General features: G+C 39.4%; 1 protein-coding gene across 1 annotated transcript in view; it reads left to right on the forward strand.

Annotated features, from left to right (window-relative positions):
* The window catches only part of sgcd (sarcoglycan, delta (dystrophin-associated glycoprotein)), a 193,481-nt gene that overhangs the window by 43,782 nt on the left and 122,869 nt on the right, over positions 1-26,830 (forward strand). The gene's annotated exons all lie outside the window — the stretch shown is intronic.

Here is a 26,830-nt window from a genome sequence, read left to right on the forward strand (position 1 = left end):
ATAGTAGATAATAGAGTGTTTCTGAGTCTTCATATTTTGTTTAGGGTGCGTTTACACTTCTGGTTTGATCCTGGTCTGAGTTCAGTTCATTCCTAATGTAGACTTGGTTTGGTCCTGTTATGATCTTTGTTGAGCCCTGGTACATACAGTCTTGGTTTCGTTCCAGGTGTAGTCTCAGTTTTGTGAATACAGTCGTCCCTCGCTATATCATGGTTCACCTTTTGCGGTTTCGCTGTTTCGTGGATTTTTTTTGGTGCAATTTTTTTTACAGTATGTGAACGCATATTGTGTCCCTCCCTCCTGTGTCCTGATTACGTTGGGTATGCGGGCAGGTCGTTACTGAAGCAGGACTACACCAGGACTACACCAGGATTACACCAGGACTACACCAGGACTAAACCAGGTCTAATCTTGGATTTAAAAGAGAGAACTCAGAGCAGGGTGTCTGCAACGTGCGATTGGCGACGGCCGCGATTGGCGACGGCCACGATTAGCTCTGTGAGGTGCGAAGCTCTGAGCCTGTCCTTTCTGCCGCGGTCACCTCCGAGCCCATCCCAACAGTGAGTCCTGGTTTAGTCCTGTTTTAGCCCTAGTTCAGTCCTAGTTTAGTCCTCGTCTTCAGTCCTGGAATCAGTCCTAGGTTAGTCCTGGGTTAGTCCTGGTTTTTAATTCAGTCTGTGGCGTATGCAGCGCAAAAGTTTGATATAATCGTGGGTTAAGGCAGGTGCAGTGCTGTACTGTGCGGGTCTCTGTGCAGGACTATGCGCTGCTCTATTACGGAATAAATTAATCTTCGGTTTGTTAGAAAGAAGGAGCAAAATAACATAAGGACAACAGCAGCAATAAGTTTTAAGAAGGATGCAAAAAGAGTTGCACCTGTCCTGTCTGAGAAAAGTCTATAAAGTGTGTGGTGAGGGGTTTTACAGACTCAAAACAGATAATAATTGTAAAATATAAAGTTAACTACTTCACAGATTTCACCTATCGCAAGTTATTGTTAGAACGTAACTCCCGCGATAAACGAGGGACCACTGTATATAGTTTTGCATGTGGTTTGTTTATGTGAATGCTTCCTATGTAATGCTCTATTCTCACAGGATTAGTTTTACCTGTGGACCTTTGGTGATTTGTAATAATTGTGGAGAATGCCTGAGATCTTAATCCTGTGCGAATGCGCCATGTCTGTAATTTGTAAAGTAAAAAATTCGCTGCAAATTAACTACTACTTTGCTAAACACAGACGTCCGGTGTTAATACAAGTCCTGTGCGAATCTGCTTCTCAGTGTTTGTTGTTGTAATTGCGTTCTTTCCGCATTCTTTTCTCTTTCAATCTCAGTCAGTGTGTCAGTAAAATAGAGTCATTTACGGACTTTGCTTATCCCGTGTGAATGTGCTGCAAGTAACACAGAGGTGCCGCGATAATTTGCAAATAACAAGACGTCCCCAGGTTGTACTTATCCCTAGCGAATAGGGCGTAGAGTCTATGATTCTAAGCCCTTAAATGTAACCACGGCCTGCAATGCCCATGATTCATCCCGCACACACTAGTTCACTACTCGTTTTCCCCGCTGTTTCATCCACACACAGCGTATGCCCTATTAACACCTTTTCTCCGTCTTTCCTCCGCTACTCATTTGACGAGGGTGCACACTATAACAAGTTAGAATAGTTTACTCCACATGCAGCTCTTACCTGTTGGCTGACATCAGTGCGCTATGTGAAGATCAACTTAAAATGGGACCTGAGTTGAAGCTGAACTCGACCCATTTTCTTTTGCTGGGCATTTTTGCTCACTGTACGTATTTTTGCACTGTTTGGGGATTTTTGCCACTTTGGACACTGGCACAGTAAATCCACCTGCCTTTGGAAATTCGATCTTGCCTGAATTTTTAATGGAGCCCCATCACAGGTTCCCATGCTTCTTTGAGATGTTATTGCTTTGTCTATAATGTCCCACAGTATGGCATTAAATAACAATATACACAACAATACAAATAATACATAATATGTGTCCTTTAACCTAAATCCCAATCGCGTTAATGTATAACTTTGAAATGTTGCTGAAAAAAGGATTTATGTCACAGGAGTCTGATTTTTGTCTCTAGAAGGAAGCCAGGTCCCAGTGATGTGAGATTAAAGTCTAACGTCACACCCCAGAGACTGCAAAGAGCTGCAAAGTATCAATATTGAATGGAGAAAATAAAGTTAGTATACTTATAGTTTTGAGTTTCAAGTCATGAACTTCATTGTGAACTTGGATCTAGAAGTTTTAGTGAGACCTTTCCTCAGAGGAGCTGGGGGCCATATCTTCACATTTAAAAGACCAGTTTCTTTCTGAATTCTCTTTATATTTCAGTAATGAAGGAATAGAAAATGTGATGCTTACTTAATTTGGAAGGTTATTCTGCTGGGATATGGCTATAGTTTACTTGCTTCAGTAAATTGCAAATTTTATCTCAGAGGAAAAATCTTTTTACTTTTACATTTGACTTATTTAAGCAAAATGTGTCTTGCCCCAGTACAGATACATTTTATAAGCAGCACTTGAGGTCAAAATACGTCTTTTGGGTGCTGTTTGCGTCTAATTAATAAAGAAAGCTGTTGACTGATAATCAGGAAGTGCGCTTTAGGATGCTAGTTATGTTTGGCTTTACCTTTTAACTCATCATAGTGAATAATTAGGATACCCAGAATGCAAAACGTAAGTGAGGAATAACTTTGGACCACTGCAAAGTTCTGTTTTCATGCTTCTAAGATCTTAAAAATCAGAAGTCTTAATGCAAATGGATGCTGTTTTAAAATATTTTATGGAGAAGGAAAAAGCCTATACTTTTTGTTACGGCGTTATTTCCCAGACTTCTCCACTTGCATCAGTTGCATCATTTTCTAGGAAGTGCTTTTCAATTTAAATATACAAAAAATGCAATCCTATTTGTCTGCTGTATTTAACCAACCGTGGGGCTCGATTTGAAAGTTTTCTCGCCAAGAAGTTTCTGTATAACTTGTGTAACAGTCTATAGCTTTAGCCTGATGTCGTCTTTTCAGCTAACATCATTTCTGTGCAAAGTGAGAGTTTCTGGAAATCCACGATGAGATGGAAATGCAGTTGAGTGATTTTGGCCCGTATAATTTCAAGATAGAGCTGAATCATAGCGTCATTCAGAAACACTCGGGTTCCTCCTGGGAGCTGCCAAGTGTCTGTCTTTTGCCTTTCAATTGCACCTTTTACCCAACAAAATCAATTCATTTCACAGATAATTTGGCAAATACGTTTAGCCGCTAACCCTAGCCGCTAACCTTAGCCGCTAGCTCGAGCTCTTGACAAGGAAATGCTTTTAGCCGCGCTGGAGGAGATTGGAGAGGCTTGACCTGAATCGGGGTCATGTGACGGAAAGGGGTGCATGATGGGAAAGGACCATCGAAACTTCAATCACAAGAAGAGGTATTTTTAGTTCAAATCTCTGCTGTGCGCTGGTCTGTGGTCTGTGGGTTGGTGACTGGGTACAGTTTTCTGACTTTGAATTAAACATGAGTGTTTCACAATGGAAGTTTAAAGCGTAAGCACACAGGAGCGGCACGGTGCTGAGTAAACTACAGTAATCAAACGGTCCTATTACCTATTTCCAACTGTACTTGTAATAGTAAAGGACCAATAGTTTTTTTACCTGACCAGCCAGAACCACAAGCCTCTGACAAAACTTTACAAAGACAAGGCTCTGGATCTGTATCCTGTATCCCTGATGTCCTACTTATGTCAAAGACAAACATGGCTGAGAAACTGTGCGGATTTTTATAGAATCAACAATCAAAGCACCAAACTATTACTTATTTCAGGTAAAATAAGTTATTTTGTTCTCAATATTACGAGCATTTTCGAAAGGAAATGTCTTCCGCATCTGAGACACATGATACAAATGAGCGGTTGTGGTTGGATCTTCTCAAGTTTGGACGGAGCATTTTCATGTTGTATTGTCCTGTTCCAGATCCTTCTGGATTCGAACAGAATGTAGAAGAGACTTAGCCAGGATGGTGCCACCTAGTGCCTCCGCTCAATTTCATTTCTCTCCAGCAACTAGGTCAGGAATCAGAATACACTAGACAGCACCAGCCAATCGGCAAAGAGAACAGAATAGAATAGCATAGAAAGAATAGAAAGTATTTATTGTCATTATACACTATAATGAAATTCAGAGCTGCTCCGTCAAGTGCAAGAACGTCAAGAGCTGTGAAGCCATGACTGGTCCCTTTTGTGGAACAGCACAACAGTAAACAAAGTGGTCGAGATGGATGTAGACGAAGACATACATTCTGTGTTGGCAACGGTTCTCGAGATCGAGGATTTAAAGCTGGAACAAAAAGAAAGTTTGGTGAATTTTAACAAGGGGAAAGACGTTATTGCCGTTGCAATAACGTTGACGTTGCTTCTTCCTACGGGATTTGGCACATTACATACGTCACAACCAAACAGCAGCGAATGGTTAAACAAAAAAGTTACCGTCGAGCGAACAAATCTTAATGCTGCAATGTCAGACAGTTTCCATCTGATGAAACCAGCTGATGAATCAGGCCAGAAAAGACTGGCTGGTCAGGCAAACAATATCTGGTTTGACATAATGATGAGACTGCCTTCATACTGGTCCTGGGTTAATCCCGGTTAGTCTTTTGGATGGGTGAGGTGGAGGACTGTACGGCGTTAGTAGTTTAGTCGATTTATCTGCCGATGGTCTCTAAGGTGATCAAAATTTATGTTTGTTGACTTATTATTTTATATTATAAGGATTTTATATGGGACAACAGCAGAGGGAAGTTAGTGAGTGCGTTTTTAATACTTATATGTAAAAATTCTTGTTGAATTTATGATGCAAGTTTAAAGGTCCTATATTATGCAAATTGTCTCTTGTGAGCTTTAAGTCCTGTTAGAACGTTGTTACCTCATCAAAAACATATTCGGAGTTGTGTTTTGTTTATTTCACACGTTACAGTAACCATGCATTATCAAAGCTCAAAGTACTCTGTTCCACCTGTATTTATATATAAATGTGTTGTTTCCTTGTGCTTTTTTCTGCATAAGCTGTAGTTTTGTGAGTAAAGTTGGGTCAGATGCATAGTGATACGTAATACTTTTAGAGCTTTTAGAAGCTTTTTTGTCACCTAATTAATCATCATAACATGTTTTTAGTGAAGTATAAGTATAATTTCTTAAGTCGACTCCAGCCGTGGGGGTGTTGAAGGGCTGCAAAAGGAGCACAGTCAGGTTATTAGAAGTGTTTTGAAGCTCAGAATAGTATTCTACCCTCACAAGCTTTTACAGAGGTTTTATTTTATGAAAGTAGACCTCATATTCACTGAAATATTCTCTTGATTGATAAAACATACTAATAAAAAATGACAGTATTAAATAAAATAGCAACAGTATTAATCTGTTTTAATACTAAGCTCATTACCAGCAGACAATGACGGATGAAAAGACGCCTTATTTTCTCCACCATTTAATATGTTGTGCTATAAAAATTTAACACTGGCTCTTTTTAAATCTCCCCACATCACAAGCCCTGCAGCGGTTCGGCCCTCCTCGTCCCATAGGGGGCGTCGGAGAGGGGCTGCTCTGCCTCAGCTCTGCCTGAGTTGGGCTCTCAACAGTGGGGTAGAGGGCGCTGACCTTCCCCCCTCTCTGGAGCCCAGGGTCCCGGGGAGCGTTGTTTATTCATGTGGGCAGGTCTGGAGAGGCACCTGTGAGTTTGGCAAGGTCAGGCCAATGGCGAGAATCTGAATGAAAGAAGAAGAAGAAAGAGTGAAGAGAGACACAAGGTTCTGGTTTAGGAATGAGACACACACTCTTCATCTTGGGACCAAACTTCAAGCTGTTAATTTTCCGTGATCAGATCGGATTAAAATCTAAATAAATCGTCTGCAATCTGCTTCAACATAAACAGGAAGTAAATCAGGTAAATGCAAATAAATAATTGACGATGGTCCCAGAACAGCGTGTGTGCTGTTGCATACAGACAAGTGTGGTGCAGGGACGCACCAGTTGTCCATAGAAGATAGTTTTGGTGTCAACTTGAGTCTGAAAGTTTTTATGGAAACCCTTTTATTTTTTGCTGTTCATTTCTGACTGAATTTTCCATTGTATGAAATAATAAAACTAGAATTTTCCATTCCAAAAGCAAGAGAAACAACAAGAAGTTATATCTTGTAATGGATGTTTTAAAGATGATTTTGTGCTTGTGTCCATCAAAATACTTTTGCTTTGCCTGGAATGTTCTACAATCTGACATTAAAATAATTTATCTCCATGGAGACATGCAGGTGACACAACTAGGTCCAAGATACAGGTCAGATCTGTGGAGAGGTGGCCTCGTTCACAGTAAGAATGAAAGTATTTTGAGCCATATAAATGCCTATTAATTTAACAGTTCTCGCTCATACCACGTTCTGTTGTTGAAGACGATTGGTAATAGTTGGAGAGGAGCTGGACTGGCAGCACTGGTTTTGTCAGTCTGTGCCAGGGCAGCTGTGGCTACAACAGTAGTTTACCACCACCAAGTATGGAGTGAGTTTGAGAGGCTTCGACCAGCCTGTAAAGTGTGGTACAAATATGACTCGTTATCAATAATAATAAATAAATCTTTATTTATAATGCACTTTTAAAACAAGGTTTAGAAAGAACTGTACAAGCAAATTATTATTAGTAGTAGTACATCTTTTCCTCAATATGTTTCTTAAAATAATTCATTTTGTATTTTTCCTTAATATAAAAGCAGAACCTTGTGACACAAGTAGACCATTGTATTGTCCACATCTAATTAAACAGCATTTTCAAATAATTCATTTTTAATTAACAGTACCAACTGCCTCAAACATACAATTTGGAGCAGATTTTTATTTATTTTTTCTTTCCACTCCAATCTAAATCTTCATCTCTGGCTCGCCCTCCGCTCCCTCTGTCACAAAGGAAAACCAAATCAACCATTTTTATCCCAAATCCTTGAACAAATCAGAGTGTAGCGATGTGAGCTTAAGATGTACCTTTTCAATTTCACCAGTGACAGCTTTCATTCTGTGTGCCATTTATCATAAAAGTCTCATTTAAGCAGGAGCGCTCTGCCTCCTCAAACCCTGCAGATCCTCGTACTTCATCTTACGCCATCTGTTCCACTCAAAACCTGCACAAATTACTGGACATTTTTCTCAAATAAGGCATATTATGTGTCCACTTTGCACTGATAGCGGCTGGCCTGGTGCTGGTATCTCCTCTCCCTGTCACAGAGTTTTTGGCGATTGTTGCGGACAGAAAGTGGCGTCCATTTTGTCCTTGATTGCAGCATTTTGGGCAAGTAATCTGCTCATTTTGTCCCACGTTTAGCAAAAGGTAGAATTGGCACTTTGTGATCTTAAAGACAATTTTTTTGTAACATTTGGATTTATTAATTTATATGGATTTGTTTTCGTTTTGCTTTTGGATGACAATTACAGCTATTTCTAAAGCAAAAGTAAATAGAGTCCACCCACATCAGTTTAAACTTGATTAAAAACTTTCAAAAATGTGATATATTGATATTTTGCAGCTGATGTGAATAGCATTTCCCTGAGGTTGTGAAGTTAACTGTAGGCACTGCTCTGTCTGAAGCTTTGTTACTCAAATTCAATCAAACACTTAATCATGTATTGATCCCCGGCTCCTTAAAATGAGCTGTTTAAAACTGTTTTCTTGGGTTTGGACTATCTTAAAACTTTTCTGGTTGTGTTTGCTAATGTGTACATTGTGTCTCCATGGTAACTACTCAATATTCCACCATAGAGATGCACGTAGAACACCCTCAGCGTCATTGCAAAGTGTCAATTAGCCTGAACAGCCCTGATGTGAGCTGAAAATCATAACACAAGAAAATATATATCTATACTATAACTATGGGCCAATCCCATTTCTAATTTCTATCCCTTGCCCTTTGAAACTGAAAAACAGCTGTAGGGGTTGAAAGTAAACCCCTGCAAATTGGGACAGCCCTTCAACAGTCACATCCGCCAGTTTTTACGTAAGCGGACGTGACGAGCTTTTGCCAGAAATCCAACATACCGTCTACAGTTTGTGAACTTCTTTGGTCTCTGTGGTCATAGTAGCAGCCCTCTTGCCTTTTCTCGTACCAGTCCGTTTGAAGTGTGCCTCAGAAAAATCTTCGTTTGGAGGGGTATGTAGCCCTACCACTTTCCCCTACCCCTCTGCCATAACGGTAACTGGGACACCCCTCCTTCTACACGTGAACGGGCAAAATGGAGGGGTAGGGGAGAGTGGTATGGCCAACGGGTGTAATGGGATTCAGCCTTTGTCTCTCGGCTGGCCTGGGAACGCCTCAGGGTCCCCCGGAGGAGCTGGAGGAAGTGTCCGGGCTGAGGGAAGTCTAGGAGTCCCTGCTTAGACTGCTGCCCCCGCGACCCTGCCCTGGATAAGAGGAAGAAAATGGATGGATGGAAGAAAATATATGATTATACTTTGCAGTTACCACATAAGCCTCCAACAATGGGAAAAATAACTTGAAATTGTTCTTTCCTAACTTCCACAGTTGACAGTGAAATACAAAAAAGAGTTTAGAATATTCCACAGTATGGCTTTAAACTTGCCAAGACAAGCAGGTGACGCACTCTGGAGACCCCGCCAACAGTAAGAATTAGGACCCGACCGATATATGGTTGGCTGATATTATTGGCCGATATGGGCACTTGGAGACATATCGGTTATTGGCCTAAATCTTGCCGATATAGGCCGATAATACATGTGGGCACCTCATTATAAAGCTTAGACTCTCTATATTATGTGTATTTACTCCAATTTACAGACAGATAAATGTCCAAATATGTAGCACTGCATCAGTATTTATTAATTTGTAAGTTGTCTGCATCTGTGACTCTGTACTGCCCCTGTCAACATGCTGGATTATATTATACGGATGATCCGTTTTCAGTCAGGATCGAAAGGACACTTATTTGTGAAGACTTGTGATTTGAGAGGAGCCTGTTTGAGCGGTGAGTGTTGCAAATTTGTCAGTTTTTGAAGCTACTTTAGTTTTTTTAGTTAGCACCACACATAAACAGGCTGCTGTCTCTTACATTGGCCTACAATAAAGTAACGAAAGTGGCTGTACGCATATTACTGGACCTTATTGATATGTAAATGATCTGTGAAAAGAAGTGTGAATGATCGGCATTTACGTATTAATTAATTATTTACCACTAAAGGCTGATAGCAGTAGTTTAACAGTAGAACAACAATAAATATAGCCTAAACAAACCAGCCAGACCTAAGTTTTATAATGAATTTAAGATTTATAGTGAATTTTTACATCACTAAATATATCGGCTTTGTGAAAACTCTTGTCATTGGATAACCACAATAGAGACGCGTTCAATGCTGTTCTGTGGAGCATTTGGACAAAGCAGTAACATCTCCAAGGAGACCAGCACGAAAGTTACATAATGCCCCTTTTCAAATAGACATCAAGCCATATATAAATGAGAATGATCCGGTATATAATGTTTAAGCTGTCTGACCAACTTTGACTCATCCGGGTACTTTGTCTGAACAAGGCCCCAGAGCTTCCTCATCTCTTTTCAAACGCTCCTCAGTGAACATTCCCTGAACAAACTTAAACTCTTCTTCCTCCCTGAGCGCAAACGCGTCTGATTCATGCCTGAAAGTTACTGCTCGCTGTGGGCGCAATTAAAACCGCTCTGCTCCTTACAACGCAAACACAAAAAAACACACAAAAAAGGTCAAATGAGACACAACCGGAAGATCTCGAGATACAAAAAGACATTTCAATTTAACTTTGGCGATTCGTTTAGTGGATTGAAAGCTGTAATGAGCATGAAGCAGTGGGCGTGCGGCGCGTTTGAGTACTGTGAAATGATGTTATAGCTGTAGACGCTAATTACATCTGACAGAGAGTAAGCTAACTTTCACAATCCAGCGCTAGGAGGGTGACTAATAAAATACATTGTCCCTAATGGGAGTATTAGCATGCTGCAAGGCTTCCATAATTAGAATACGTGGGGAGCTGGAGCAGCGAGATGGCTAACAATAGGTGGCAGTGCGCGGCTCGAAGCTGTTTGGAAAATAAGAGAGGAAATATTTACATGTCACCCCACTGTTTACGCAAGGTTTTAATCAAGGATCGCACCACTGAATGATAATGAGGCCAGATATAGAGAGGTTCAAATGAATGAAATCAAAATAGTTTCAGATCAAGATCATCATATTCTAATGCCCTGTGGTTGTGTTTAAAGGTGTACTGTGGAACTTTTATGATAGAGATGCTATTGTTTTGTCAGAAATGTTTCTCAGTGTGACTTTAAACCTTTCTATCATCATGGAGACCAAACCAAACTAAGTTACAAGTTACAACAGGACTCCAGGCACTCCAAAGAAGTAAAAAAGTAAAAAAAATCACACATGGAAAAATATAGTAAAAGGCCTTTATTTAAATGGCCAAAGCCAACATGTTTCGACCCTAACTGGTCTTCATCAGGGCTTAATTAAAAGCCCTTTTCCTCGTGTGATTTTTTAAAACTTTTTTTTACTTCTTTGGACTGCCTGGAGTCCTGTTGTGTTTGAATTTTGATCCTTTTTTCCAAGGGCACCCTCTACCTGCTCCCACTGTTTGGAACACCTGCAGCAAACAGCCACACCTTTGTTTTTTAAGTTACAAGTTACTCACGGTCAGAATGTCTGTTTTTCTAAGTGTTTTTGAACAATAAAATCACCTATAGTTGAATAAATGTAAGGTAGATCTGTTTAATGTCATACTCTGACATAGCCATTGAAACAAAAAAGTGACCCCAAATGAAAAGTTATGGAATGAACCTTTAAAGTAAGTAAGTGAGTAGCATGTATTTATAGAGCACCTTTCAGAGATCAGTTCACCAAGTAGCCAGGCTGGTGTCACCTAGTGCCTCCGCTCAGTTTCATTTCTCTCCAGCGACTAGGTCAGGAATCGGAACACACAAGACACTTTCCAAGAACCCCAGAAGTTGTAGATCCCTCAACGAAAAGCTGTGAAGCTCTGTCTGAAGCTTTGTTACTCAAATTCAATCAAACACCTAAGCACGTATTGATCCCTGGCTTCTTAAAATGAGCTGTTTAAAACAATTTTGTATTATTTGTTGAGTTTGGACTATCTTTAACCTTTTTTGGCTGAGTTTGCTAATGCGTGCATTGTGTCTCCATGGTAACTACTGAATATGCCACCACAGAGATACATGTAGAACACTCCCAGTGTCATGTCACTGCAAAGTATCAATTAGTCTGAAGATCCCTGATGTGAGCTGAAAATCACAAGAACACAAGAAAATACATAAAAAATGTTTCAGAAGAAGCGCTTCCTGGACCTCCAGAGGATAATACACAGTAGATCCAACTCAGTGGTGCTCTTTGGGAAGGGAAGTCAGTACAAAGATGCAAAAAACCCAAGGCACTAACTGGTTAAAAGAAAATACATATCTATACTATAACTATGGACCAATCCCATTTCTAATTTCTACCCCTTGTCCCTTGAAACCCCTACTAATTTTGACAGCCCTTCAACAATCACATACGTCATCAGTAGTCTCCGCCAGTTTTTCCAGTTTTTACGTAAGCAGATGTGACAAGCTTTGTCCAAAAATCCAACATGTCGTCTACAACTGTGGATTCTTTGGTCTCTGTGGTCGTGGTAGCAGCCATCTTACTGTGAAGCCATGAATGGGTCCCTTTTGTGGTACAGCACAACAGTAAACAAAGCGGTCGAGATGGATGTAGACAAAGCCATACATTCTGTGTAGGCAATGATTCCCGAGATCGAGGATTTAAAGCTGGAACACAGAGAATGTTTTGTGAATTTTGTCAAGGGGAAAGACGTTATTGCCCTTCTTCCTACGGGATTTGGCGCATTACATACATCACAACCAAATAGCATCAGTTAAATAAAAAAGTACCCGCCTACTGTTGAGAGAATGAATCCTAATGCTGCGAGGTCAGACGGTTTCCACGAAGTGAAACCCGCTGATGAATCAGGCTATTCACAAAGTGCTTTACAGACAAAAAATATTCATACTAATAAAAAAGATAAAAAGCAGAAACTTACAATACAATATTTACCAAAATAAATAAATAAAACTTATTTCACTCAACAATGAGACTCAGCATTTGTGATTTTCCCTTTAAAATATACTCTTGGGCAGGACAATACTATATAATATAAATAATACAGGAATATAGACTCCGGCTGCAATCTCAGAGAACAATGTACATTTTCAGGAAAAGTTTCTCGTAGTTCACCCCAACATACTATGAAGAGGGTTTACCACTCTGGATTTTTTTAATGCATTCATGCCAGGGTGGGGTTAGTACCAGTCGACCAATAAGAACAATGGAGAGGCGACAACCATGCATGAGGAACTGTCAATCAAAACAAGAAAATTACAGAAAATACAATATACTTCTACCCTAATATTTCATGTGAAGTCCACACTTAGCAGCCAATCACACCCACACAAGTTATATAATATGGGTATATTCTGGCTAGGAATAAAAGTATTTGATTAGATCGACTTTTTATTCTGATTTGAGTGGTTCTGCCAAACAGTGTCTTGATTTCATATGTGCATAAAATTACAATATCTTGAATCTTGAGTCATTCCTTATTTGTCTGTGTTTGCTAATAGGCTACATCATTGTGTCTCCTGAACGTTCCGCCATAGAGATACATATAGAACACCCCCACTGTGACGTATTGAACCTTGAATCATTCCTCTATATTTATATCCAATCAACAAAGTACATGTCACAGTACAGAGCCGCCTGGGTTTCTGCTCATATGAACTGTGTCTCTCAGGTGCATGCGTCTCTGTCATGGTGTCCTTCTCCTCGTCTCATGTTGAAAGGTTTAATCACTGCTGTTTGAGACGAAATCAGGTCCGACTTGTTCTACTTTTGCCTTCAGTGACAGCGTTTTCTCCTCCTGTGTGTAAAATCATCGGCGAATGATCCGTGTCTCCTGCTGCTGTGATGGAGGACCACATCACGATCGAACAGAAGAAGAAACTGAGTGAGGACCTTTGTAACCCTGAACATAAGCAATAGATGACACCAGCCCAAGTTCCAGGTCAAATCTGTGGAGAGGCGACCCCGCTCATTAGAAATAACGCATGTTTTTTATAGCAGTAGCAATATCTGTAATCAAATAAATGCAGGATGTATGGGTTTAATGCAATACTGTGGAACACTCCAGGCAAAGCAATAACATCTCCAAGGAGACAAGCGAGTATCATATTCTCCCCAAGAAAATGTACAGCCTTAACTGAATGTATGGGTATGTTTTATATTTAATTTCATGAAAAGCAAATGTATTTTATTTTTTTTCTTTCTTTCTTTATGTCATTCATAAAGTATAAAAAGAGATTAACAGTGTCACAACATCAAGTAATGAATGAAAAGGAGCAGAAAGAAAAGTAATCTTATGTTATCTGACCCCTTTTTCCTTTTCTAGGCAATACACTAACTCTGATAGTTACTTTAAAACATTTCAAATTAGAACATTTCAAATAATTGCAAACAGAAATCTTCACTTTTATGCACAACAACTTAGTTTCCTTTTTCATACATACAGATTGCACTGGATTTTATGTGCTTTATTTATTTATTTTCTTTATCTGAATAGCACACAGTGTACACAAAGTAATTCAAAATGCTTTACAGAATAAGAAAGACGGTTACATTTAAAGGTGCATTGTGTAACTTTTCAGCTGGAGGGTCTGTCAAATACTTTTCTTCATGGAGATGTTATTGTTTTGTCTGGGATGTTTCAGTATGACATTAACCCTTTCTATCTGCATGGAGAGCAAACTGGACCATGTTACAGGTCAGATCTGTGGAGAGGTATTTTTGAGCAGTAAAACCACCTGTAATTAAATAAATGTAAGGTAGAGCTGTTTAATGTCATACTGTGGAACATTCCAGGCTGAGTAATGACATATAGATAGAATAAAAACAAGAATGTGTGACAGATCTGTGTATCATTCGTTTGTTTTTTAATATAAAACCAAAAATAAGAAAATGAAAATACAATTTTTTTTTTCATTATTTGTCTCCAAAACCAAAATGAAAAAATGGATAATGATTTGTTTTTTTCAGTTTTCGATTCAGTTTACAGATTATGGCCCGTTTCCCGTTTCTGTGGCTTAACCTGCAGTGCAGCAGGACTAAAAGAGGACTAAACCAGGTCTAAACCAGTTCTAAACCAGGACTCAACCAGGACTCAGCCAGGACTCAACCAGGACTCAGCCAGGACTCAGCCAGGACTCAGCCAGGACTCAGCCAGGACTCAGCCAGGACTGAATCGGGACTAAACCGGTCTCTCAGTCACGGTCTAGTCCTGGTCTGGTCCCAGTCTGAGTCCTGGTCTCAGTCCTGATCACCTGAGAGTCTACGTGGGCTCACCTCCGGGCCCGTCCAACACTCAGTCCTGGTTCAGTCCTGGTTCAGTCCTGGTTTAGTCCTGGTTTAGTACTGGTTTAGTCCTGGTTTAGATCTGGTTTAGACCTGGTTTAGATCTGGTTTAGACCTGGTTTAGATCTGGTTTAGACCTGGTTTAGTCCTCTTTTAGTCCTGGCTCAGTCTGTATGTGGCGCAAAAGTCCGGCATTGCAGTTTAAGTCACAGAAAATGGGAATCGACCATAATCTGTTATTTTTTATATTTTTCCCCAGTATTCATTTAAACATAAAATCAAAACCTGAAAAAAAAAAAAAACTGTTATCGTTTTTTTTGGGTTTTGGAGACAAATAATGAAGAAAATACTTGTTTTTTGTTTTCTTATTTTTGTTTTCATTTTGAAAAACGAATAAACGAATGATACACGGATTATGACTGACCCCAAATGAAAATTCACACATTGACAAAAGCTTTATATTAACATTTATTCACATTTCTTCTACTTGAGTAAAATTGCTTTAACGTAACTACATGCTTCGGCTACTCTACCTTCCTCTAAGAAAAAAAAAGTTGGAAGTTGAACAAAAGTGCAGAGTTTGGCTGCGTCCGCGTCTGGTGTGATCTGGCTCAGAGTGGTCAGCAGTTGCCTCAGGTACAATAGTGTAGTATGAGAAAGGATTTACCGCAGTCAGCTCCTGTCCACTTCTCCTGTACGATCGATGAACTGCAAACACATCCTCACTGTGTAGCTTCTTCTTCTTAAACTTTATCTTTTCACTGTGAACTCAGCCTGAACTTTTGACTGTAGGCTAATGGGAGTCGTCAGCGCTGTGCGGGAAAGCTTCATAAACAATTACAGAGCGATGCGTTTGAGTACGGCTCGCTGAAGAAATCCACACGAAAGTTTGAGAAGATCCACGTCAGCGATTTCTCCCATTCGGGCTTTATTACAATGAGCAGTGAACGCAGCACGCTTGAAAACACAGCAGACTGGATTCAATCACCAACTTATGCGGGACTTTGCGATTCACCAGAAATTCAAGCTTTCAGTGCTGACACTCTTTATAAACCTTATGGTGAGGATTGGAACAGTGTGGGGTACTTTTCAGGCTTTTCTGACTATCACAGCTGTCTTGTAGTTCCTGTTGGTTGGTTGGTTAACTTTTGTTGTTGTGGTGTAGACCTGGTACCATATCCTGAGATATCCTGAATATTTAAAGGTCCTATATTATGGAAAATTGACTCTTGTGAGCTTTAAGCCAGGCTATAATGTTGTTACCTCCTCAAAAACATACCTGGAGTTGTGCTTTTTTCATTCACGCATGTTTAAGTTACCCTTTATTATTATTATCTGTCTACATCTCCAAAGCTGAAAATGTTCCACCTTGTGATTTCATGTAGTGGTAGTTTTCATGTTCAACAGCTACTTTTTACTTTTGTTCAGAGATTGACAAGTCCAGAGCTGAGCATTATTTTCTAACGAAGATGTATGGAGTTACAAAACACAATTGAGCACTTCCAAACTCAGGGTTTGTGTTTCAAACATGTGTGAATGAAACAATACACTAATCCAGGTATGTTTTTTGATGAGGAAACAAAATTATAACATACTTAGAAAACAACGATAGTATGAGCTCTTTATATGCACTGTGTAACTTTTCAAGAAAGCTCATCAGAATTGATTTTGCATGTCTCCTTTAAAGGTGCATTGTGTCAGATTTTTGGTGGAGATGCGGCACAGTGGCTGAGTTTGTAGCACTCACAGCAAAAATGTTCCAGGTTCGATCCTCTGGCCTTTCTGGGTGGGGTTTGCGTGTTTCTCCCTAGGTACTTTGGTTTCCTAGCCAGGCTGGTGCCACCTAGTGCCTCCGCTCAATTTCATTTCTCTCCAGCGACTAGGTCAGGAATTGAAATACACTTGACGGTTTGCAAGAACCCTGGAATATATTCTGTGTTGGCAAGGACATTTAACATTTAAACATTTAAAGCCGGAACAAAGACAATGTTTGGTGAATTTTATCAAGGGGAAAAACATTATTGTTCTTCTTCCTAGGGAATTTTCAAAAAGCTTAATATACCAGTTAGCCCCTTTAGTGACGCATTACGTATGAGCAGCGATTGGTTAAATAAAAAAGTACCCGCCTACCATTGAGTGAACAAATCTTAATGCTGCGAGGTCAGATGGTTTCCAAGTGAAACTGACTGATGAATCAGGCTACCGGTTCCCCCCCTCAACACAAAACATGCTACATAGGTTTCCCGAAAGAACAGCTGATAGCTGATATCTAAGGTCAATTAAATCAATCGATCAGTTAACCTGCCCAGGGACTACAGGTGGAAATTAGCACTGGTACTACAACCTGGTACAATGCATCTCTCCTGTTAAGGTTCATGTATATTGAGCACTGTCCCTGTCTCATGAACTAAACAAAACTAAACTAATAATGCATGTTTTTGTGGTAGTTTTGAGAAATTCAGACTCCTACAATTGAATCAATGTAAGGTATACTTTATTTGTTTAATGCCATACTGCGAAACATCCTAGGCAAAGCTGTACATCAACACTGAGACAAGCATTTGGTGCACGCTCCACCAGAAAAGTGCCACAATGGACTTTTTTAAAAAACTGACCAACACGGCATCTCATGTAATTATATTTATCTCTTTGTTGACCTAATCCAACCCAGAGGTGCCCGGTCCACACCTCCACACCTCCACCTGCCCCTGTGTGAGCGGCGAGTGTTTATCAGCTCCATTAGCACTGGTTTGTGGCTGTTTAAATACTGTATTGATAAGTGATCAGGACGACAGAGGAACATTGGCATCTGTGGAGAGACTTCGACTGACCACACCTGCTTCTGTCTCTCACGTCCAATCACTGTGATTAGTGCCAAGGTCAGAAACGAAGCTACAACTCACTGACTAACTGCTCTTTACTGCTTTATTTGACAGACTTTTTCCAATGGCGACTGCAGGGCGTTCGAATACAACATTAAAGGGTACAATAATAAACATGAAAACAAGACTTCTAACCCATTTCTTCCCCCAAACACAAAACTGGTGTAGAGTTTGAGACATGAAGCTCTTCTTTATGGATTCAGATTTATTCATAGTACCTGCCTTAGCAAAAAGAAGGAGCTCAAAGAGGAATAAAGGAGGGGTTAATACTGCTTCGTATTCTATCTGATGAACCAAGATGTCACTAAAACAGAGAAAAGTGTCCCACACAAAGCGGTCATCCCGTAGAATTAAAATCCAGAGATTTTGTGGTAATTTAGAATTTTTTTATTTAATTAAATTTTTTTCCAAAGGAGAACAGCTGGTCAATACATGGTAAATGATCACATTTTTATATAGCTTCAAGGCACTCAAAGCACTTTACATCAAGGAACCACAATCCGTGTATGATTCGTTCATTAATTTTTCAATATAAAACCAAAAAATGAAAAAAAAAAAATTTTTTTCTTCATTATTTGTCTCCAAAACCAAAATGAAAAAACTGATAAGGATTCGTTTTTTTAGTTTTTGATTTTGTGTTTGGTCTCGGTCTCAGTCCCGGTCTCAGTCCTGGTCTCAGTCCCGGTTCTGGTCCCAAACTTAGTCCTGGTCTGGTTCTAGTCCCAGACCTGGTTTAGTCCTGGTTCAGTCCATGTGCAGTGCAAAAGTCTGACTTCGCAGTTTGTCACGGAAATGGGAAACGGCCGTTATCCATTTTTTCCATTATTCATTTAAACATAAAATCAAAAACTGAAAAAAAAGCAATGAATCATTGGTTTTGGAGACAAATAATGAAGAAAACATCAGTTTTTTTTGTTTTCTTATTTTTGGTTTTATTTTGAAAAACAAATGAACGAAAGATACACGGATTAACCACTCACCTATTCACATACACATTCATATGCCAGTGTACAGACAAGATCGGTTAAGTGTCTTGCCCAAAGACAAGTGTGGGAGCTGGAATCGCAATGCCAACCTGGACCGCTCAACTTATGATGTTTATGTCGAGAGCAGGATTCAAACTGGCAACCTTCAGATCAGTGGGCAAACAGTCTATTATCTGAGCTACTGTCGTCACAATAATAACAATGATAGATGCTCAAAAATGTCCAGCGCTGTTGTCAACTCCGGCTGAAGTTTCTGTATCTTTATTATACAATTTACACTTTAATCAAATCCAGTCTTGTCAGATCGCACCCCAGGAGTGTCTGGATCCCCTGGAGAAATCAAAATTGGCGAGTTAGGAAGTTATTTTTCTCTTACTGCAATTAAAATTCCAGTTTCTACTTCATGCATCTGTATCAGCCTGTATCTTTTATGACCTCTATTGGCGAAATCGGTGAGTTGACAAATGACTTCCTCACTGTGTTACCTCTGACTTTGTGACTGAGACCTACAGCGTGTGCGTAAAGTCACGACCACCGGGCTGATTTGAAAGCGTATTATGTGGCGTGTCATTGCCCATGGAACAAATGCATAAAACATAAGGGCCTCTGTTCCCGCTATAGACCGAGCGTGGTATGAACTGGCTGTTATGGACGACATTGTACAAAGTCAAGTTAATAAGGTGGACTCAGCGCTGCGGGCTTGTCTTGTTTTAAAGGGAAATAAAGGTATTGATGATAGCGAGACCCGAGGTGTGGTAAATATTATACTGAGATTAACATATATCCACATATTCGGACTGTTACGCCTTTGTTTGTGTGTGAGCTTTGGCCCGTGGATGTGGAGCTTTTGTCAAATATCTAATTCAATAACAATGTGTTTATTACATTGTGCTTTTCTTAAACAACTCTACCTTTGTGTGTGCCCGTAAGCTAATGCCTTTGAAAATATATCAGTAATAGAGGCAGTAGCTTTGTACATTTTTCATTGTCCTTGAAAATAGTGTGCTGTGTTAAAACATTCATTCATTTATAAGGCCCCATTTACACTAGTACGTATTCGAATCATTTTCGTTGCAGATGCAGTGTTTGTCCACACTAATCCAATGGAAAACTGCTCCAGAGACGGAACGATCTGGTGCCGATAACTCCCACAAATTCATCTGAGTACGGATCTGATCCTTCACTGTATGGACGCTTGAAAACCTTGATACGTTGACGTAGGAGCTCTAGTTGAGTCCTTATTGGACCACGTCACTTGCGCCTTCCTGATTCGCTGGGTTCACGAACACTGATCATGTGACGCTATTGCTGAAAACAGTTTAAACAAACCATAGACAAACAGGAAACAGTGTAGCTAGAACTACTTACTACTTTCATGCTTGCCAAATTCCTTGGCTCAAAATCAGCTGCTGCAACTCCAGACACAGTGCTCCACTTCCTTGTTTTTACCGCCGTCTTGACGTCGTGACAACGTGATACCAGTTTAGTCATGTGACTGGTGTTTCAGGTGATTTTGCGGTACAGAAAGCTTTGATCGTGGACATGGAAACGACGTGGAAATGTGTATTGTTTCCAATACAGTGACACGGTGATTTGTTTCAGTGTGAACATAACCTAACTCTATCCATAAACCTAAATTAAATCAAACAAGAGAAGAATAGAGATAGCCAGGTCAGGTCCAGAGGGGTGAAAACACTCATTATGGCCCTGACTATACTAATATGACCCCACACTCAGTGGAAGTTCAATAGGCCTTGCAAACTATCAGAAACTGCAAACAAATGGGTGTGTTAGTTTCAGAGTAATTTCAGTGTAGTTAACTCCTCCCTGCAGGCAGATATAAGGAAGTGTCCACCAGCATCTGACCAGAACTGAAGAAGCAGCTAGTACGAAACGTAGTGTTAGTTAGTGTAGTGCACAGTGTTTATAGGCTGCAATTGACTTTATATTGACTTTATATTGAAAAATGATCACCCCTCTCTCTGTAACTGCTGCAGTGAGCCTCATCATTTTAGTCATAAAAGTCACTCTACATGATCCTGTTTTTTTTTGTTTTTTGTTTTTTTTTTTTGCTACTGTGTTTGTTAATACATTTCTATTCCTAATATAGAGCCTTACTCCGAATTTGCTCCTATAACTTCTGGCATCGTGAGCTTCATTTGACAGGAGCCGAATGCTTTGGGTAATGTCACACTCCCTTAGTTCACTTCTTATACAGTTTATGGTACCGATGCTAAAATAGTCTTAATCACAAGACAGAAACGAACCATTCCTGAACAGTTTTAGAATGATCTTGAGCTGTATAAGAGCACATAGACCACTATACAACTGAGGTATTACACAGATATAAAGCCACATATAAAAGAAGATACTATCATTTAATGTTGAAAATTACATTCTATTGTCTAAAGAAAGTGTTTTTTATTGGAAGCAGCATTAAGTAGTTTATCCCCTAGTATAAAAATTGAGTTTTTCTTTCACTTGCTGTTGATCAATGCTACTAAATATCCAGCTCACAGTTTAGTTAAAGGTCTTGTACATGATTTTCCATGTAGTTAAGGGAAATTAGTTTTGCATGATGGCAGAACTCCTCTCTGGCCTGTGAAAGTTTTGTAAAGTGCTCATAAACTCGATGTGATGAATAATTACGATGTTTGGAGTGCATTAGGAAAGTCTGGACTGCTGCAAACAGATTAAATGAACTAGTTTGATTTTTCTAAGCCAAAATCAGACTCATATTAGTAATCATAGTAAAGTTTTAGTCTTATATAGTACTTTTCAAATGCTCACAATCGCTTTATAATTTCTATACATTTATTCTGTACACAGTCGTACTGTAGCCACAGCTGCCCTGATTAGACAGACGGAAATGGTGTTAATCTGCATTGTCGATATCTTTATTATCGATTATCTTTGCTATTATTTTTATTTACCACTATAAGCTTTAGTCTTTTCTTATGAACTATGATTTCATTTCTGTATTTAAAGGGAGGGTCCAGAATTTTGGACATCGGGCCTCATTTCCTAGTGAGCCAGAGTGTTGGAGACATGTGGAGACACTTTTTTTAAATATTCCATCCAGTTCTTGTATTTGCAGAGGTCACTGGTGCGAGGCTAGTGCAGGTCAATGGCCATAGTTAGCCTGTCACTAAAAACAGTCTTACCCACTCCACAAAACACCCAAAGCAAATCTGTTATTACACCAGACTGTCGGTGTAAATGTCTGTGCTGATAGAATAGTGTTTGAAATAAAACTAACCTTAGTTCGCATGAATCGTCGCATGTTGAGGGACTATTTTCTCAGCAGAAACGGAATTTTACTTTGCCGGTAAAATCGGTTCTAGATGATATTAGTCCGCCGCTGCCAAGCTTTCTGTCAGGAAGTACAACTCACTGCTGCTACTCAGAGTTAAATCCTTCAAATGCAAGGTTGATTTTACTTCTAAAATTATTCTATCGACACAGACATTCACATCGACTGTCTGGCGTAATAAATGTTTTGCTTCGGGTGTTTTGTGGAGTGGATAAGACTGTTTTTAGTTTCAGGATAATTATGGCCATTGACATGCACTAGCCTAGCACCAGCGACCTCTGCAAATACAAGGACTGGATGGAATATTTAAAAAAGTGTCTCCACACGTCTCCAACACTCTGACTAACTACAAAATGAGGTCCTGTGTCCAAAATTCTGGACTGTCCCTTTAATGGTCAACTCTGTGGAGAAGCAAGTCTGCACATGGTTGAAATTCATGTTTTTTTTAAGGTATTTTTGAGCTATAAACGTCTGTAATTGAACAAATGCAAGGGTGTTATGTTTGTCCAACTGTTGAACATTACAGTAGCGGGTCCTCCACCAACAAGTTACACAGCGCACCTTTAATGTTTGTCATGACATCAGAAGGTGGAACAGAGTATTTTGAGCTTTGGCGATGTAAAGTGACTAATAATAAAGAGATATTCAAGCATGTGAATGAAACAAAACACAACTCCAGCTATGTTTTTGACAAATTAACATTATAACACGGCAAATTTTGCAAAATATAGGACCTTTAAACTCATATATATTTAGTTTACCAATAGTTTACACATGAATAAACCCAGTGCTGTGATAGTTGCACTAATAACAGAGTATTTTCATTCACTTCCATCACAGCCCAAACACAGCCCCAGCTCCTGTCTTAAACCTGCTGATGGCAACATGGATTACATCACTTTGTACGCGAGCATCTTTGAAAATGTACAGAAATGAGTTTGACACAGCGTTCTGAGTTCAGCTGACAAGTCAAAGCACTTCAGCTCAACTTAAAAAGAGACAGGGACCTCTGCTTGACCTGTGTAGAGGCGGCTATTAACACTACAAATGAGTTCACGGTAAAATGGAGCAAATACAAAGCTGAATATTTTGACTTGGTAAAATGACTTGAATAGATTACATTTACGTCACAAGGGCAGATATAACTCTAGATTCACAGTTTGTGGAAGAAATAGCCACAGATATTACCACAAATGTTGAGTCTTATCATTATTTGGTAGGGATTGGCTCCACAAAGTTTCCATGTTAATCTTATGACTCAAAGTTCTTTCAACTTTTAACATCACGTCATGGGGTTGAATAAGATAACCACTTTCTGAAGCTATAATGAAAAAAAAATGACAGAGACTTTTTGCCAGTTTTTGTTTCATGTGGAAAGGCCCAGTAATTACAGAGATTTTAATCATAAACCAGGTCAACAAATCTGTAACGTGACAGTTAAAAGTGCACTGTGTAACTTTTCTTTTTTCTTTGAGAGGGTACGTCACACGCCAGTCTCCATATTAATGTACTTCACTATTCATCTTGGAATGTTTCACAGTAAGGCATTAAACTTGTCTATCTCCATGAAGATAATAAAAGGGCCAAGGTACAGTTCAGTTCGGTGGAGAGGCGAGCCCACTAACATAAGAATGCATGCTCTTAAAGATATTCCTGGACAATAAAATCACCTCTAATAAACTTAACAGACTTTTAGGCTACGTTTATACGATGACGGTCTGAGAAGAAGATGCAAAAGTGGCGTCATGTCTTCACTTTTTATTCTGTGATTAGATGAGCGTTTTCTGGAGGAAATCTACGTGCATACAGTGATGCAAAAGTGTGTGGAATTCGATTGGGTGTGCATGCCAGGCGGCTAGGTGGTGATGTATGTGACATAATTGTGTACACGATGTGAGCAGATCTGACCAGAGTTTTGCGTCTTGGGCAGTGTAGATGGTAGGGGTGTGCAAAAATATCGGAATATCGATATATCGTATCGTTTAATGTGATGATGCAGTATAGATATCGTGGGCTACTGTATCGATGTATCACCAAGAATATTTTTACATGTGTTTTACTAAATTATTTTGTTACAGTGCTACAGTTTTTTTGCTTGTGGAGTGAAAGGAAACTCATTTATGCAACACATTTGACATTTTGACACTGTTTTGAGGATTAAAATGTTTGTGTTTCATATGAACTTTGCAAAAGAAGTGGTTTAACAAACATTTTTAGTATCACAGCCATGATTTAGCCTTTATTTTTTACTGAACTGTATCGAATCGATTTGAAATATATCATATCGAATAGAAAGTGCACTGTATCGAGATATGTATCGTATCGTGGCCTGTGTATCGAGGTATATATCTTATCGGCAACTTCTTAATGATACCCAGCCTTAGTAGACGGAAACGCTACGGCGGAGTGTATTCAACTTTTCCACTCTGGAGAGTGGTTTCAGATTTTTGCATTTTAAGATCCAAAATGCCATCACCGTCTAAACGAAAGGCACTTCCGATCAAATATTTTGTCGTTTTTACCCACAGGCGTTCTTGTCTAAAAAGGCCCTTAATGTCGTACTTTGGAACTTACTTACTTCCTCCACCAGAAAAGTCACACAATGCACCTTTAAGCAGCAAATTGTACAACAGAATTCTAACTATTGGGACTTAAACTATAGGATTTAAGAATATTTGAGTAATTGACCAGATTAAATTGTATTACTTATGTGATGTTTCCATGGTTTCAAGAAATTTCTGACAAAATAATTTAGTTTTCAATGAGAACAATAATTTGCCAATGAGATAATTTGGTTTAAATGAGCAGAAATATTTTGTAAAAAGTCAGAAATGATTCTGAGTCTGTTATGTAAATAATCCTTATAAATAAACTGGTCAAAACAGCTGAAGACTACTTACTCATTTTTGCAGTCAAGTCTGTTGCCTTGTAGCGCTTTGAACCAGTGATCCTCCCATTGGTGGGCGAGTGCACAGGCTGCTGCCCCACTATCTTCCAAGTAAACAGAAATAAATACAAGACAGAAGGTTCGTGTCTCTGAGGAGCAGCGTAGTTCAGACTCAGAGTTCAATTAATATTTAAAACACAGAAAATGGAAACAACGCTTCAGGGAGTCCACTGTTTGGTTCAGAAACTCAGAACTGAAAAGTGACAGAGACAGAGAAAGAGAGAACAAGAGAGAAAAGAGATAGAATGGTAGACAAAATAATAAAGTGTGTACATTTAAACCATTTAAATGATGAGGTGATTAAGCATTGAATTGAAAGAACAGTATTGCAGATAAAGAAGAGGAGGAGGTGGAGAAGCTGAGGTGGGTCATGGTTCTGCTACCGAATTGTTTATGGATGGCAGAGGAGAGAGAGTGTATTTAAATGAAATTGGCTATTAATAAAAGAGTTGACAGTAAAATGAAACAAAGTACATATATAGCTTCTATTCACTTTGGTTCTTACATTATTCGATATAATGTACTGTAATGACGTGTTTGAGCTGAAGTCCGTCATGCTGTATTCAGACACATCGCATCAGAGGCATTGGTTCACATCCAAAGTCTGGGCCAGTTTCCATGGAGTGCGTTTCTAGATATGTTCTAGGAGACAGGGGCTCAGTGGTTAAAGCAGTGGTCCCCCAGCCCAAAGTCTGAAGGATCGATTCTAGGGAAAATATCATGATATAGTATCGTCAAAGTTCTCACAATAATATCGTGGACCATCGCAATATATCGAATTATAAGTCTCTTTGCTTAAATTAAGAGTTATAATGCAGCAATACAAAACAAAAAAAACAACAAAAAAAACAGAACTACATAGACCATGATCCTTTGCTTCATTTCAGTGCAGACTACAAGAAGAAATAACAGTTCTAAGCACTTTTAAGTTCTTTGGATTAAGTCTTGTCAAGGCATTTGAAGAGGAAAAAGTCGTATCGTTAGCCTCCACAAAATATCGCAATAACTATCGTACTGTGAGATGTATATCGTGAAAATACCGTACACAGAGATTTGGATATTGTTACATCCCTAATCGTGAACCTCCCCACCATATCATGAGCTTTCCCACGATATCGCAATAAATATTGTACCGTGAGATTCATACCGTGACGACATCGTATCATGAGACTTTGATATTGTTACACCCCTGATTGATTCCCATGTACTTAGGCAAAACATTTCACCTACATTGCCTAGTATGAAAGTGGTGGTTGGAGGGGCACAGACTGGCAGCCTCGCTTCTGTCAGTCTGCCCCATGTAGTTTACCATCACCAACTGTGGACTGAAGGAACAATGACTATAGTGTGGCACTTTGAGGGGCTTTGACAAGTCTGTAAAGTGCATGATAAGTGTAAGGTATTACTTTAATTATTAGGTCAAACTCAGCTCTCAACTCTCAGCTTTTGGTGAAATTTATCAACGTGTCGTGTCTGCTTCCAATTCAAAGGCGTCTAACTGCCATTTCACACAGTTTTGACGCTGCGCTGTGAACGTATAACATCAGCCATTTAGTCTATTTGATCTAAACTAAATCACAACATAATTCCTCTAACCAGTGTCTTGGCGACTACTCTCCTCTCCCTCCTCATTCCTCTCTCTCCTCCTCTCACCTCCTCTCACCCCTCTCCCCCATCCTGTCCCTGTTGTGGCCAGCTCAGATAAACGCGTTCCTGCTGCGAGGTCGATACGGGCTTTGAGTGAGCTTTTTGTGCAGCTCCTAGTGAGACGCGCCGCATAAAGACCTCCTCCAGGGGGCACTGTCTTTATCTCAGGTACACAAAGTGCTTCACAGTACAGATGGACATTTATAAAATAGTATTTGAGCACAGTGTGAGGTCTTTTCAAATGATTTCTCTGCCTTCTCTATTCATCCAGTCATGATCTGTTGTGGCTAACTGGATGCGATCACTTTATAGAATTTGGTATTCTGAAAACATAAATAATTTCACTTTTGTTTGTTTGGGCTGACAGAGAAGATGCTGAACTTTATGCAAATTTTTGTTTCATGTGGTTAGCCTCAGTACCGTATTTTTCGTACTATAAGTCACTTCAGAGTATAAGTCACACCAAGCAAAAAATGAAGAAGAAAAAAACATATATGTCGCACTTTTTGAGGGAAATTTATTTTATAAAATCAGACACCAGGAACCAATATTTCATCTTGAAAGGCAAGTTATAAT

This window comes from Boleophthalmus pectinirostris, unplaced genomic scaffold (assembly GCF_026225935.1).
Source record: "Boleophthalmus pectinirostris isolate CB_2022bp ecotype Guang Dong unplaced genomic scaffold, ASM2622593v1 HiC_scaffold_12, whole genome shotgun sequence".
In the NCBI taxonomy this organism is placed as follows: Eukaryota; Metazoa; Chordata; class Actinopteri; order Gobiiformes; family Gobiidae; genus Boleophthalmus; species Boleophthalmus pectinirostris.